This window comes from Ranitomeya variabilis, chromosome 2 (genome assembly GCF_051348905.1).
Source record: "Ranitomeya variabilis isolate aRanVar5 chromosome 2, aRanVar5.hap1, whole genome shotgun sequence".
In the NCBI taxonomy this organism is placed as follows: Eukaryota; Metazoa; Chordata; class Amphibia; order Anura; family Dendrobatidae; genus Ranitomeya; species Ranitomeya variabilis.
In genome coordinates, this window is record NC_135233.1 from 19,788,562 (window position 1) to 19,803,353 (window position 14,792).

Below are 14,792 nucleotides of genomic sequence, written 5' to 3' on the forward strand. Positions count from 1 at the left end.
AATGGGCGATCAAAAGATCGTATCTACACCAAAATGGTATCAATAAAAACGTCACCATGGTGCACAAAAAATAAGCCCTCACCCAACCCGAAATCACGAAAAATTGAGACACTATGGGTCTCGGAAAATAGCGCCTTTTTTTTTTTTTTTTTTTTTTTTTTAACCAAAGTTTGGATTTTTTTTCACCACTTAAATAAAAAATAACATAGACATGTTTGGTATCTAAGAACTCATAGTGACCTAGAGAATCATAATGGCAGCTCAGTGTTCGCATTTAGTGAACATGGTAAAAAAATCAAGTGTGGAATTGCACTTTTTTGCAATTTCACCGCACTTGGAATTTGTTTCCCATTTTTCAGTACATGATAAGTTAAAACCAATAGGGTTGTTCAAAATTACAACTTGTCCCGCAAAAAACAAGCCCTCACATGGCCATATTGACCAAAAACTTAAAAATACAGACCCGTGGAAGCGCAGAGAAAGCGTGAAACGGCCGTCGTCCTCACACTGCTCACATGAGCTCCTTGTTCACTCTCCCGGCCATGATATTTTAACCCCTTTCTGCCATTGGACGTACTATTCCGTCCATGTGGGGTGGGCCTTACTTCCCAAGGACGGAATAGTACGTCCAGCACGATTGGCCGCGCTCACGGGGGAAGTGCGGCCGATCGCAGCCGGGTGTCAGCTGCCTATCGCAGCTGACATCCGGCACTATGTGCCAGGAGCGGTCACGGACCGCCCCTGGCACATTAACCCCCGGCACACCGCGATCAATCATGATCGCGGTGTGCCGGCGGTACAGGGAAGCATCGCGCAGGGAGGGGGCTCCCTGCGGGCTTCCCTGAGACCCCCGCAGCAACGCGGTGTGATCGCGTTGCTGTGAGGGTCTCCTACCTCCTTCCTCGCTGCAGGTCCCGGATCCAAGATGGCCGCGGCATCCGGGTCCTGCAGGGAGGGAGGTGGCTTACCGAGTGCCTGCTCAGTGCAGGCGCTGGAAAGCCTACTTTGCTCTAAGTCAGATCGGTGATCTGACAGAGTGCTATGCAAACTGTCAGATCACCGATCTGTGATGTCCCCCCCTGGGACAAAGTAAAAAAGTAAAAAAAAAATGTCCACATGTATAAAAAAATAAAAATTCCTAAATAAATAAAATAAAATTATTCCCATAAATACATTTCTTTATCTAAATAAAAAAAAATCAATAAAAGTACACATATTTAGTATCGCCGCGTCCGTAACGACCCCACCTATACAACTATATCACTAGTTAACCCCTTCAGTGACCACCGTAAAAAAAAAAAATTCTCATACCGCCAAACAAAAAATGGAATAACACGCGGTCAAAAAGACGGATATAAATAACCATGGTACCGCTGAAAACGTCATCTTGTCCCGCAAAAAACGAGCAGCGATACACCATCATCAGCGAAAAAATAAAAAAGTTATAGTCCTCAGAATAAAGCGATGCCAAAATAATTATTTTTTCTATAAAATAGCTTTTATCGTATAAAAGCGCCAAAACATAAAAAAGATATAAATGAGATATCGCTGTAATCGTACTGACCCGAAGAATAAAACTGCTTTATCAATTTTACCAAACGCGGAACGGTATAAACGCCTCCCCCAAAAGAAATTAATGAATAGCTGGTTTTTGGTCATTCTGCCTCACAAAAATCGGAATAAAGAGCGATCAAAAATGGTCACGTGTCCGAACATGTTACCAATAAAAACGTCAACTCGTCCCGTAAAAAACAAGACCTCACATGACTCTGTGGACTCAAATATGGAAAAATTATAGCTCTCAAAATGTGGTAACGCAAAAAATATTTTTTGCAATAAAAAGCGTCTTTCAGTGTATGACGGCTGCCAATCATAAAAATCCGTTAAAAAACCATCTATAAAAGTAAATCAAACCCCCCTTCATCACCCGCTTAGTTAGGGAAAAATTTAAAAAATTTAAAAAATGTATTTATTTCCATTTTCCCGTTAGGGCTAGGGTTAGGGCTATGGTTAGGGTTAGGGTTGGGGCTAGGGTTAAGGCTACATTTAGGGTTGGGGCTAAAGTTAGGGTTAGGGTTTGGATTACATTTACGGTTGGGAATAGGGTTGGGATTAGGGTTAGGGGTGTGTCTGGGTTAGAGGTTTGGTTAGGGTTACCGTTGGGATTAGGGTTAGGGGTGTGTTTGGATGAGTGTTTCAGTTATAATTGGGGGGTTTCCACTGTTTAGGCACATCAGGGGCTCTCCAAACGCGACATGGCGTCCGATTTCAATTCCAGCCAATTCTGCGTTGAAAAAGTAAAACAGTGCTCCTTCCCTTCCAAGCTCTCCCGTGCGCCCAACCAGGGGTTTACCCCAACATATGGGGTATCAGCGTACTCGGAACACATTGGAGAACAACATTTGGGGTCCAATTTCTCCTGTTACCCTTTGGAAAATACAAAACTAGGGGCTAAAAAATAATTTTTGTGGAAAAAAAAAATATTTTTTATTTGCATGGCTCTGCGTTATAAACTGTAGTGAAACACTTGGGGGTTCAAAGCTCTCACAACACATCTAGATGAGTTCCTTAGGGGGTCTACTTTCCAAAATGGTGTCACTTGTGGGGGGTTTCTACTGTTTAGGTACATTAGGGGCTCTGCAAACGCAATGTGACGCCTGCAGACCATTCCATCTAAGTCTGCATTCCAAATGGCGCTCCTTCCCTTCCGAGCCCTCCCATGCGCCCAAACGGTGGTTCCCCCCCACATATTGGGTATCAGCGTACTCAAGACAAATTGGACAACTTTTGGGGTCCAATTTCTCCTGTTACCATTGGGAAAATACAAAACTGGGGGCTAAAAAATAATTTTGGGGGGAAAATTTTTTATTTTTTATTTTTACAGCTCTGCGTTATAAACTGTAGTGAAACACTTGTTGGTTCAAAGTTCTCAGAACACATCTAGATGAGTTCCTTGGGGGGTCTAGTTTCCAATATTGGGTCACTTGTGGGGAGTTTCTACTGTTTAGGTACATTAGGGGCTCTGCAAACGCAATGTGACACCTGCAGACCAATCCATCTAAGTCTGCATTGCAAATGATGCTCCTTCCCTTCCGAGCTCTGCCATGCGCTCAAACGGTGGTTCCCCCCCAGATATCAGGTATCAGCGTACTCAGGACAAAGTGGACAACAATATATAGGGTCCAATTTCTCCTGTTACCCTTGGAAGAATACAAAACTGGGGGCTAAAAAATAATATTTGTGGAAAAAAAAAAATTATTTGCACGGCTCTGCGTTATAAACTGTAGTGAAACACTTGGGGGTTCAAAGCTCTCACAACACATCTAGATGAGTTCCTTAGGGGGTCTACTTTCCAAAATGGTGTCACTTGTGGTTTTTTTTTACTGTTTAGGTACATTAGGGGCTCTGCAAACGCAATGTGACGCCTGCAGACCATTCCATCTAAGTCTGCATTCCAAATGGCGCTCCATCCCTTCCAAGCCCTCCCATGCGCCCAAACGGTGGTTCCCCCCCACATATGGGGTATCATCGTACTCAGGACAAATTGGACAACAACTTTTGGGGTCCAATTTCTCCTGTTACCCTCGGGAAAATACAAAACTGGGGGCTAAAAAATAATTTTTGTGGGAAAAAATTTTTGTTTTATTTTTACGGCTCTGCATTATAAACTTCTGTGAAGCACTTGGTGGGTCAAAGTGCTCACCACACCTCTAGATAAGTTCCTTAGGGGGTCTACTTTCCAAAATGGTGTCACTTGTGGGGGGTTTCAATGTTTAGGCACATCAGTGGCTCTCCAAACGCAACATGGCGTCCCATCTCAATTCCAGTCAAATTTGCACTGAAAAGTCAAATGGCGCTCCTTCGCTTCCGAGCTCTCTCATGCGCCCAAACAGTGGTTTACCCCCACATGTGGGGTATCGGCATACTCAGGACAAATTGTACAACATCTTTTGGGGTCCATTTTCTCCTGTTACCCTTGGAGATGAAGTAAATTTTGTGTGAAAAAAAGTTAAATGTTCATTTTTATTTAAACATTCCAAAAATTCCTGTGAAACACCTGAAGGGTTAATAAACTTTTTGAATGTGGTTTTCAGCACCTTGAGGGGTGCAGTTTTTAGAATGGTGTCACACTTGGGTATTTTCTATCATATAGACCCCTCAAAATGACTTCAAATGAGATGTGGTCCCTAAAAAAAAATGGTGTTGTAAAAATGAGAAATTGCTGGTCAACTTTTAACCCTTATAACTCCCTAACAAAAAAAAATTTTGGTTCCAAAATGGTGCTGATGTAAAGTAGACATGTGGGAAATGTTACTTATTAAGTATTTTGTGTGACATATCACTGTGATTTAATTGCATAAAAATTCAAAGTTGGAAAATTGTGAAATTTTCAAAATTTTCACCAAATTTCCATTTTTTTCACAAATAAACGCAGGTAATATCAAAGAAATTTTACCACTATCATGAAGTACAATATGTCACGAGAAAACAATGTCAGAATCACCAGGATCCGTTGAAGCGTTCCAGAGTTATAACCTCATAAAGGGACAGTGGTCAGAATTGTAAAAATTTGCCTGGTCATTAACGTGCAAACCACCCTTGGGGGTGAAGGGGTTAATGGATATCTAATAAAGGCAAGTCAAGCTACATATCGGTGAGTGCCCTCCTTTCTTTTTCTTTTGCTACAAAAACTGAAAAAAAGTTATGGCTCTGGGAAGAAGAGGAGCGAAAAGCAGAAATGCAAAAACGGAAAATGGCCCAGGGTTTAGGGGGTTAAAATCACATTCTTATATATTGGGTCACAGCTTCTGTAACAGGCGGAGCGGCCATGGCCGAGGGCTACATCCATGCCCCGCCACACTACAGAAAAATGTGGATCATGGCTCAGTGAGTCTTTACCTTAGCGATACGCCGCTGCAGACCGCACGCTGATGCTTCACATGACATGGCAGGACCCGATGAAGAAGAGGTGAACAAGGGAGACCACAGTCCAAAAATAAACTTTACTGAAACCGATGTGAACTATATACATCAGATAGCAGGCATAACGCCTAAAGGGAACCTGTCACCAGGAAGAACGCTGTTAACCTGCAAATTCTGCTGCTGTCCGGCGCCTGCACGCAGCCGAGTGCAGCGGGGAGAAAATGATCTTTATCCAGCCGGCTATTGTCACAATCTAGAGGCAGGAAATTCCCGGTTACATATCGGTACATTACTTCAGTTACATGCTGCACTAGATGGGCAAACCATTATAGGAACCTCCATCTTCCCTTTATGTGACGACCTCACTGCTCACTACTATTCTCAAAGTTCATTTGATATGGGCCACCCGCTGCTTGGTATGTCACTGTATCTTCAATGTCCCGGCCTGGCCATCTTCTCCTCTACGACCCTCAGGTCTGGCTACACATTCGCTTCGTATCTAGTATAGATAACATTTGCTGTATGCCCCCACTTGCCTGAGATAAGAAGGAATCCATCTGCCACCTTGCTTACTCGAGAACATACTATTCGATTATGGTCTCCCTTTCTTCACACACAACACCCATTTCAATGTAGGTTCTGATCAAACTAGAACCATACGTCCTTCTCCTTCCAGCACTTTTCATCTGAGTTCCTTTTGCACAGATAACACCTCCCACCATGGGCTGGCTCCAATTCTTAACCCTGCAATTAACTAACTTTTGCAGGCCACAAATTGGATAAAACAACATTTGAAACATGACAATGCATTAAGTAACCATAAGGTCTTGAAGGAAGCGTGGCCGTAGCTTCTACAATCTTTAGCAGGTTTCAAACTGAAGGTCCACATCAAAACTCCAACAATCATTTGATGTGGCTAGTGTCATCCGGATGCAGTAGGACTGGCTCTCTTACTTTCCTCACCTGCAACCAGGGCCGGACTGGCCATCTGGCAATTCTGGAAAATGCCAGAAGGGCCGTGAGCCGCCTTGTCTGCTACGTTATTAACAGAATCGGTGTTCTCAAGACACCCCATCTGGTTCTTGGGGACAGGGACAACATGGGCCTGTGTGATTTCAAATGTCAGGGCTGAATTTCATCTCCAGTCCATACCTGTCTGCAACCACCACATTGCCTCTCACCATAGAATGCAGCCAGCAGTTAGCAGAGGAGCCAGCATATGGAGGGGGTGCCATCTTGGATTCTGAGCTCCGATGCGCACCACTGTTCAGCAACTCCTAGGCAGTGGCACAGATCTGTCAATTATACCCAGGGCACAGCTTCAAGAGCTCTACCCAAGCACAGCTCTGACAGATGTCGCATCAGCAATGACCACCTCCTCTTTGGTTGACAGACAGCTGCAGCACAAGACCTCAAACCAGACATAGATACACGGATCATGAGAAAACGAAGACAACAAGTAGACATTTTTTAAAAACCTGATTCAAAAATACAATAATTTCCAACTAAGAAACCTAGTTGAATAACATTTAGGTAATGGATGTGAATTGCCTGTGCTTTGTTGTTGTGTTCGTTATTATTTTCAGGACATCATCCATTGATGCGGATGGTCTCAGGTTATTTAACGGGATCCAAGAGGTAACATTTCTCCTTGTGGAGGGTGACATGTCAAGCCTGGCATGCCAAGGTGAGGAGACTTTTAAGACCTTGCAATGCTCCTCTGGGAAATATGCAAATTGTCTCTTCAGGGAGGATGAGGGCTTGAACTCTAGCACCGCCTACAGGAAGCTGCAATCCTAAAAGTCAATATCGATCCTTTAACAAGCCTTATAATAATAATAATTTTATTTCTATAGCACTGACATATTCAGCAGCACTTTACATTTTAGAGGGGCCTTGTCACATGACTTAGCATAAAAGCCAAACCCTTTGCTACTTTCTATAGGTAGCACTGGAGTTCTAGTCTTCATCCTCTCTGAAGAGACCATTTTTATGTTAAGGAGTCATTACATTTATGCAGTCTTGTAATTACAAACAGGCCTTGTCAGGTAACAAGAATACTGATACGATACGCTAAACTTTATTGATCCCGAGGGAAATTGTAATATCACAGTGTGATACTCCTGGCGTGTGCAGGACCTGTGATGATGTCACAGTCATGTGATCAGTTACACTCATGTTAGTGGATATCAGACCTACACATGATCACATGACAGGAAGTGCTGAAAAAAATGTTCACTGCTTTACTCCTCATGTGACTGATCACATGACTGTGACATCACCACAGGTCCTGCAGTCGCTCGGATACAACATGTGCAGATAATTTTCTGCCGCTTCGTACATGGTGGAGCCTCATTTTTCAGACTTTCCTGTGGAGCAGCAGAGCGCTGTGGAGGGAAATCTCCTCCCCTACAACTGACATCTCTACCACATCCTTGGAGGCTCCGTCCCGTCAGGTGACATCACAACTGCCAGGAGACACTTCTTTCTGGAGGAGCCGGTGAGCAGAGTTTCTGGTGGAGACTGTCAGTAACTGACAGCCCTATTATCTTCATATTCCGCAGAGCACAAGGAAATAAACACGATACTAAACATCTCGGCTCACATTTATCAAAAATGGCAAAACTTTTACCAAATTCTTAGCATCCTTCGACGGCGCCTCTCCATATTTATCAAATGTCGCACCTTAGTGATAAATTCCGTGCCAATTACAGCAGCGCAACTTTTTAAGCATTTTTATTTAGGGTCTCAATGAGAGTGGGAGATCAGATCGATGTGTCAGGTGTCGCACATTAATGTGGACTTTTGCGGAAATTGTGACTTTTTCCCCTCTACGCGGCGGGTGCTGGTTGTGTTACACATCCGCCGCCACATTCATATAAGGCCGGGATCACACATACGCGAGATACGGCCGAGTCTCGCAGGTGAAATCGCTCTTCTGGCGCCGGCACTTGTACAAGAGCATTGCTATACTGTCTGTATATTTCTCTGTATATAGATAGATAACTAGATAGATAAAGAGGAACAGCACCAGAAAAAATACCTTAAAGCGTGCACGCTTCCCTGACCAGCATTCCAATGGCCTTTCAAACAGTGAACAAAAAGGGAAACAGCACATAAAGTTATAAAAAAGAGGACTTTAATACCCTGTGGCGTGGCCACAGGGCATTAAAGTCCTCTTTTTTATATCTTTTTGTGCCGTTTCCCTTTTTGTTCAATATATATACATATATGTGTGTTTTGGCACAATTTGTGTGAGGGAAAGTTTGTCCTCGGGCCCAGTATAGTGATAGGGGCGTAGTGTCCATAGTTGGCCATTAGAGGGGGGCACTGTAGCATCTAGTTAGAGTAGGAGGGGCACAGTGGCATAAGAACAGTTAGGTTTCCTGGTTTTAGTCGACAGTCAGGGTCTGGGCGCCTGTGCAGCCCACTGGGCTACCTGGTGTTAAATATGCTTATTTCACACATTTATTTAATCAGGACTCTTTACCAGATGCGATACTCTTAAAGAAAAATGTCATCATATTTTCATAAAAAATGTAGTGGTTTATTGGATTGTCCACAAAAAAAAACACATTGCAGCAAAATATAAAATAGGTGAAGTAGTTACAAAGAGATTGTCCATTTGAGATTCTGAATGGTAAATGGCATCTGTCTTTGTCATGGAGTAGAAGTCATCATGGCTACCAGCTGTTCATTCCTTCTGTGAGTAGTCTGAAGTCCGTAGAGAATGAAGGAGAGAAGGCCCAAGGTGACTGCCCCCACGTGCCCCCCCCACCTCCTGAGAGAGGTGATTATATATGTCCCATAGAGCACGTGTTCTCTCTATATGGTGTTAACTTATTCTGAGCTAAGTATACAAAAATAGCTTTTGTAATGTTAGCGAGAGACAATGTGCTCAGTACAGAATTGAGAATAAGAATAAGTCAAAAACTAATAATTTTGCATACAGCATCTTGCACAGAGAGGTTCTTCTAGGAGGAAGAAGTGCGGCAGTGCTGCGGACACAGCTAAAGGAATCTGTCCCCATAGAGAGAAAGAGAAGTTTGTTCAGTCGGAAAGCACAAGCAAGATGTGGCAGGTCTTTGCCTGGGCGACAGTTCTTAGAACCGGGGTAAAGCGGTGTAGGACTCTCCCATGTAAGGCAAGAATTCCAGATGGAATAGATTCTGTGGGACCGGAAGATAAGTTCCGACCCAGGGCTGAATATAGAGAAGGAGAGGACAGAGCAGGGACAGAGAAGAAGGTACTGACTGTGATACCCGAAGTTCCTGTATTTGAGCAAGTTGTGCTGAGTAAACAAGTCCATATTGAAGTAAAGCCGGAGTGTGTCTCCTTTATTTCGGAACCGTCTGTGAGGAATACATCCCCTTACTAGGCAAGTCCAGATGGCACAGAGCGTCGGCACAGAGGTAACGCAGAAGAGAAATGTGAACTTATGCAGGAGGGGGTCCAGGGAGTGATACAGGGATTGCTGTTGGCCATGGCTACCTCCCTGGCTCCCCCTCCTACACTCTCTCTACTCCAGCAAAACCGAACATGTTTATAATGTGAAATTCTCCTTTTTTTGTAGATGCCATGATAGTCTGAGAATAACTGAGACCTCCATTGTATGATACACACAGTATTCTCAAATCGTGAGATACTTCATCTCAGAACATCTTGTTTCCTCAGGTTCCTTATGTTCAGGAGTCAGTCCCTTTAATAGACGATGGTCCTCTCCATCAGTGACCCCCTGAGGATGGAGCAGAACACAGACCACATGGCTGCTCGGATATTAGACCTCACCCTGGAGATAATCTACTGGATCACTGGAGAGGTGAGATCTTCACATCACTCTGATCTCTAGGAATAAAGCAGGGAAATGACGGGAAAGGTGAAGGATTCTTGGCCTCTGTGTAGTGATCGGCGTCTCCCCATACACAGGATCACACAGTAGTGAAGACGTCGTCTGGGGAGTGTGTGACCCCCCGTGTGTCAGGAGGGCGGAGCAGGACCCCGAGTGACATCACCGAGCCTCCACCTCATTCACTGATACATGAGCAGAAGATCCTAGAACTGACCAATAGGATCACTGAGCTGCTGAGCGGAGAGGTGAGTGCTGCCGGGAATGCTGGGACATTATACAATAACGCCGGGGGAGGGGTGTGCTAATGGCGGGTCATTGTGTGTGTCAGGTTCCTGTAAGGTGTCAGGACGTCACCGTCTATTTCTCCTTGGAGGAGTGGGAGTATATAGAAGGACACAAGGATCTGTACAAGGACGCCATGATGGAGGATCACCGGTCCATCACATCTCCGGGTAAGAGGAGACCTTCCTGGGTTGTAGAGAACAGGTGTGAGAGTCGTCTAGATTCCCCATCATCTGCTCATCACATATAGACAATGTATTCAGTCACTGCGGTTATTTCCTATAGATGGATCCAGTCTGAGAAATCCCCCGGAGAGAAGTCCCAGTCCTCTGTATTCCCAGGATCGTCCAGAGAAGGAGGAAGATGTCCCCCGGGATCATCAGGTAGATGAAATGAGATTTCTGTAAATCTTCTATAGATTGATATAATGAGGCTTCTACTAATCTCCGGCCGCCGCGCCGAGTACTGGAGGCTCCAGCAGATCCTGTCACCTGTGGTCAGTATAAATTGTTTCTAGGTTTATATAACATTGTATTGTGCTTGGAAACTGAGATGTAATGTGAATGAATGTATAGTTTTGCAGTGTACATCTAAATCATAGACAGATAGAATAATGCCATTTGACTGCTTCTATAGCAGAAAGAACAAAAATGACCTCTTCAACAATGAAGAGAGAGACAGGAGAATCTGGGAGTATAAACTTATGACAACCTTTGACACACAGTGCAGGAATGAATGTGTCGCATGGATTTATGTCTTTTTACATCAATTAAGGAATTTGCTCCTCAGACCTTGTGGGGGCATCACAACATGGATTCAGTCCCCAATCAGAGGACAATAAAACATTCACTCCTTATCTACAAACTGTTCCAATATTTATGGACACAACTGTTTATCACTCTCCCGTATTGATAGTTCTGTGCTTTGTTGTGTATAAATATGTGCTTCTTCAGATGTTGTATTAGTCCATGCCTGACGAAGAGACCTGAGTGGTCTCGAAAGCTGCAATTTGTTACCATCTTCTCAGTTAGCCATTAAAAGGTATCAATCACTGAGGACTCTCAATTCTAAATATTTTTCTATCTACTGGCTAACACGGTACAAAGATATATATCTTTCCTGTATCTCTTCAACAATGATGATACTAAGCACAGCGCCCACCCCACAAAAATTAATTTCATGCAGAGAAATAACTAATGCTCTGTTTATGTGTAAAATACTTGGTTAAATGTTACTCCTTTCCGACCGCCATGCAAGGAGAAACTTTAGGGTACATAATTCCATTTGTTCTAGGAGGTTGATGACGTTCGTCAGCATGTAATAAAAGAGCATTCTTTTTCTTGTTTCTCATATGTAAAATGTGGGATTCTTCTAGGAAAATCCTGTTGGAACGACATATGGACTCAAAAATACCACATCAGTGTCAGTGACTGGTAAGAGGTTGTTTGACTTTAAATGTCCCTATTATTAGGGAAAGATCAGAAAAATGTTGTTTTCATGGTCATTATTAGTAATTTATGTAATGATTATGTTAATTGTTTCTAACATCATGTCCTTTCTATGAGTATATAACGTTGTGTCCTTTGTCTCTATAAAACGTTGCGTTCTCACACTCTACTTGTCATAAATCACTATTATTTGTCTCCTCTCTGATCTGCTTGTTTAGACATCATTAAGTATTATTCTCTATCTTACATAACACCTATCCAAATTTTACCTGATTGATTTTTTTAGCCATGTTTTTCCAAAAGTCTTCAAATTACAAAAATATTTTCCATGAAAAAGTAATTTAATATTTATTTTTCTAGGTGAAGACTGGATGAGAAGCTGTCATGGAAATCTCCTTTTGGATGACAATACCACAAAAGCTCATTCAATAACTCCTAATGTACCTACAGTCTTTCACAACAGATACGTATCCACCGATACCAACAGTCAGAAAAAACTTTTGTCTAATCAATCGCAGATTAGCAAACAAGGAACTGGAAATAGACCAGCGAAAATATTTTCATGTTGGGAAAATGTAAATACAAAATCTAATCTTTTTTTAAGTGAGCAAATTCACAGAAAGGAAAACTCATTTTCATGTGCAGAATGTGGGAAATCTTTTACCAAAGAAATGCATCTCGTTAGACATCAAAGAACTCACACAGGAAAGAAACCATGTTCATCTTTGGAATGTGCACAGCACTTTATTCCTAAAGGTTCTCCTGAGAATCGTCCAGGAAGTGAAACAGGGGAGAAGCCATTTGCATGTTTTCAATGTGAGAAATGTTTTACTCAGAAATCAAATCTTCTGAAACATCTTAGAATTCACACAGGAGAGAAGCCATTTCCATGTTCCGAATGTGGGAAATGTTTTATCAAGAAATCAAACCTTCTGGATCATCTAAGATGTCACACAGGAGAGAAGCCTTTTTGCTGTTCAGAATGTGGGAAATGTTTTACCCAGAAATCAAATCTTGTGACACATCAAAGAATTCACACTGAGGAGAAGCCATTTCTATGTCCTGACTGTGGGAAGTGTTTTAGTCAAAAGTCAAGTCTCATAGAACATCTCAGAAGTCACACTGGGGAGAAGCCATTTTCATGTTTAGAATGTGGGAAATGTTTTAAGAAGAAATCAAGCCTTCTGGATCATCGGAGAAGTCACACAGGGGAGAAACCATTTTTCTGTACAGAATGTGGGAAATGTTATAGGAAGAAATCAAACCTTCTGGATCATCTAAGAAGTCACACAGGAGAGAAGCCATATTCCTGTGCAGAATGTGGGGCATGTTATACCTATAAATCAAATCTGGTGAAGCATAAAATGAGTCACACTGAGGAGAAGCAATTTTCATGCTCAGTATGTGGGAAATGTTTTAGGAAGAAATTAGGTCTTGTAGAACATCTAAAAATTCACACTGATGAGAAGTCATTTTCATGCCTTGAATGTGGGAAATGTTTTAATCAGAAACTAGGTCTTGTTGCACATCTGAAAATCCACACGGGAGATAAGCCATTTTCATGTTCAGAATGTGGAAAATGTTTTAGACAGAAATCCAATCTTGTAAAACATGAAAACAATCACAATGTGGAGAAGCTATTTTCCTGTGCTGAATGTGGAAGAAGTTTTAGTCGGCAATCAATTCTTTTGGAACATCAAAGAACTCACACAGGAGAGAAGCCATTTCCATGTTCAGAATGTGGAAAATGTTTTAACAAGAAGTCAAATCTTCTTGTACATCTTAGGAGTCACACAGGGGAGAAGCCATATTCATGTTTAGTTTGTGGAAAATGTTTTAATATGAAATCAAATCTTATGACACATCTAAGAATTCACTCTGGGGAGAAGCCATTTTCATGTTCAGAATGTGGGAAATCTTTTAGCCAGAAATCCAGTCTCGTAAAGCATCTAAAAGTTCACACAGGGTAGAAGCCTTTATTATGTTCAGAATGTAAGTAACATTTTAGCCACTAATCAGGTCTTGTTATACATTGGAGAACGGAGCCATCACAATGTTCAGATTGCAATAAAATGTGAAAGATTTGGAGTATAATTGTGTAAGAAAGACTTGCTGCCTAACAGTGCCTTCTGATGTATAATTTAACCCCTTGAGGAAAATCGTGCAGAAAGAAGTCCTCAAATGACCAGTTCCAAACTATTTTTTTACTCTATGTTTGTAAATTTTGCCCATATATAATGGACAGCCTCCTTCCGACACTATGGACAAATATCACTGGTAGATCTTTTCCCTATTGTATTTTGCTACCAAAGTGGACTATGTGGCATAAAAGAAAAAAAGGAAAGACACGGAAAAATGTAAGTTTTTTTTTACCTTAGTTCAAAGAGCTGGCTCAGTCCTCTCGATAACTAAAAGGAATTCTTCGCATAACTTAGGACCGATCCGGTTTGGACTAAAGACAAGACATCCAGAACAGATGCTGCTGCGCTGCAGCTTTCACACGCTCTAATCCCTTCCAATGTGTCTTTCCTTCTATGTTCTGTTAAATGTAATTATCGATGCCTCGAGTGATGCTGTCGTGGAAAGAAGTGAAAAGGATCAGTAAGTGACTACTTCAAATGCAGAACTAATAAAAGATAGAAAACGGCTCAAAATGTTTGTTTCCTGATTCTTCTATGGCAGCACAGCAATTGGTTAAGTTTACCTGAAGGCCAAGGCATCTGCATATTAGCAAAGATTAAAACAAATGCCAGTTGTGAGTTCCCTACAAGACCTCTGCACACCATAAACCAGGCACTTTTTTTAGTTTAGTTTATGAACAAGTACAGTTGAGTTTTTCTGTGCGTTTCCTCTCCACTGTACGCATTAATATCTTCCCCCGTGCCGGTAATCCCGCTCTGTAGCTCAGTTATTGGGGTTTTAGGCTACTTCAGATGCCTCTACTCAGAAATTATTCCAGTATTGTCCCAAGTAGATCTGGCATCGGCCCTTGTTACTGCCCGTGTATGGCATATAATGTATTTTAGGTGCCTCCTTTTTGATGCGCTTGCTATTGCATTTGCCATTTTTCTTCTGGTGATTCGCACTGGTGGCAGAGGCTGGAAAGTCTGCTCCGTATGCACTGGTTCTTAATGGTATCGACACGTGTCTGATTTTTTTTTCTATGGTCTTGTGGTATTCATCCATGTCTGTTTCGGAATCCTATCATGAGTGGAATTGCTGAACGTGCATAATCATGAATTCATATAATGTGCAAGAAAGATGCATACAATACATAAAATTCATCAAAT

The 14,792-nt window shown here is 42.2% G+C and overlaps 1 pseudogene across 1 annotated transcript in view; it reads left to right on the forward strand.

The window, feature by feature from the left end:
• The window catches only part of LOC143804208 (uncharacterized), a 34,160-nt pseudogene extending 19,660 nt beyond the window's left edge, over window positions 1–14,500 (forward strand). The window contains exon 8 of the transcript XR_013220995.1: window positions 12,290–14,500. The product of XR_013220995.1 is annotated as an uncharacterized LOC143804208 (transcript). The remainder of the gene's footprint in view (window positions 1–12,289) is intronic.
• Window positions 14,501–14,792: the final 292 nt, after the last annotated feature.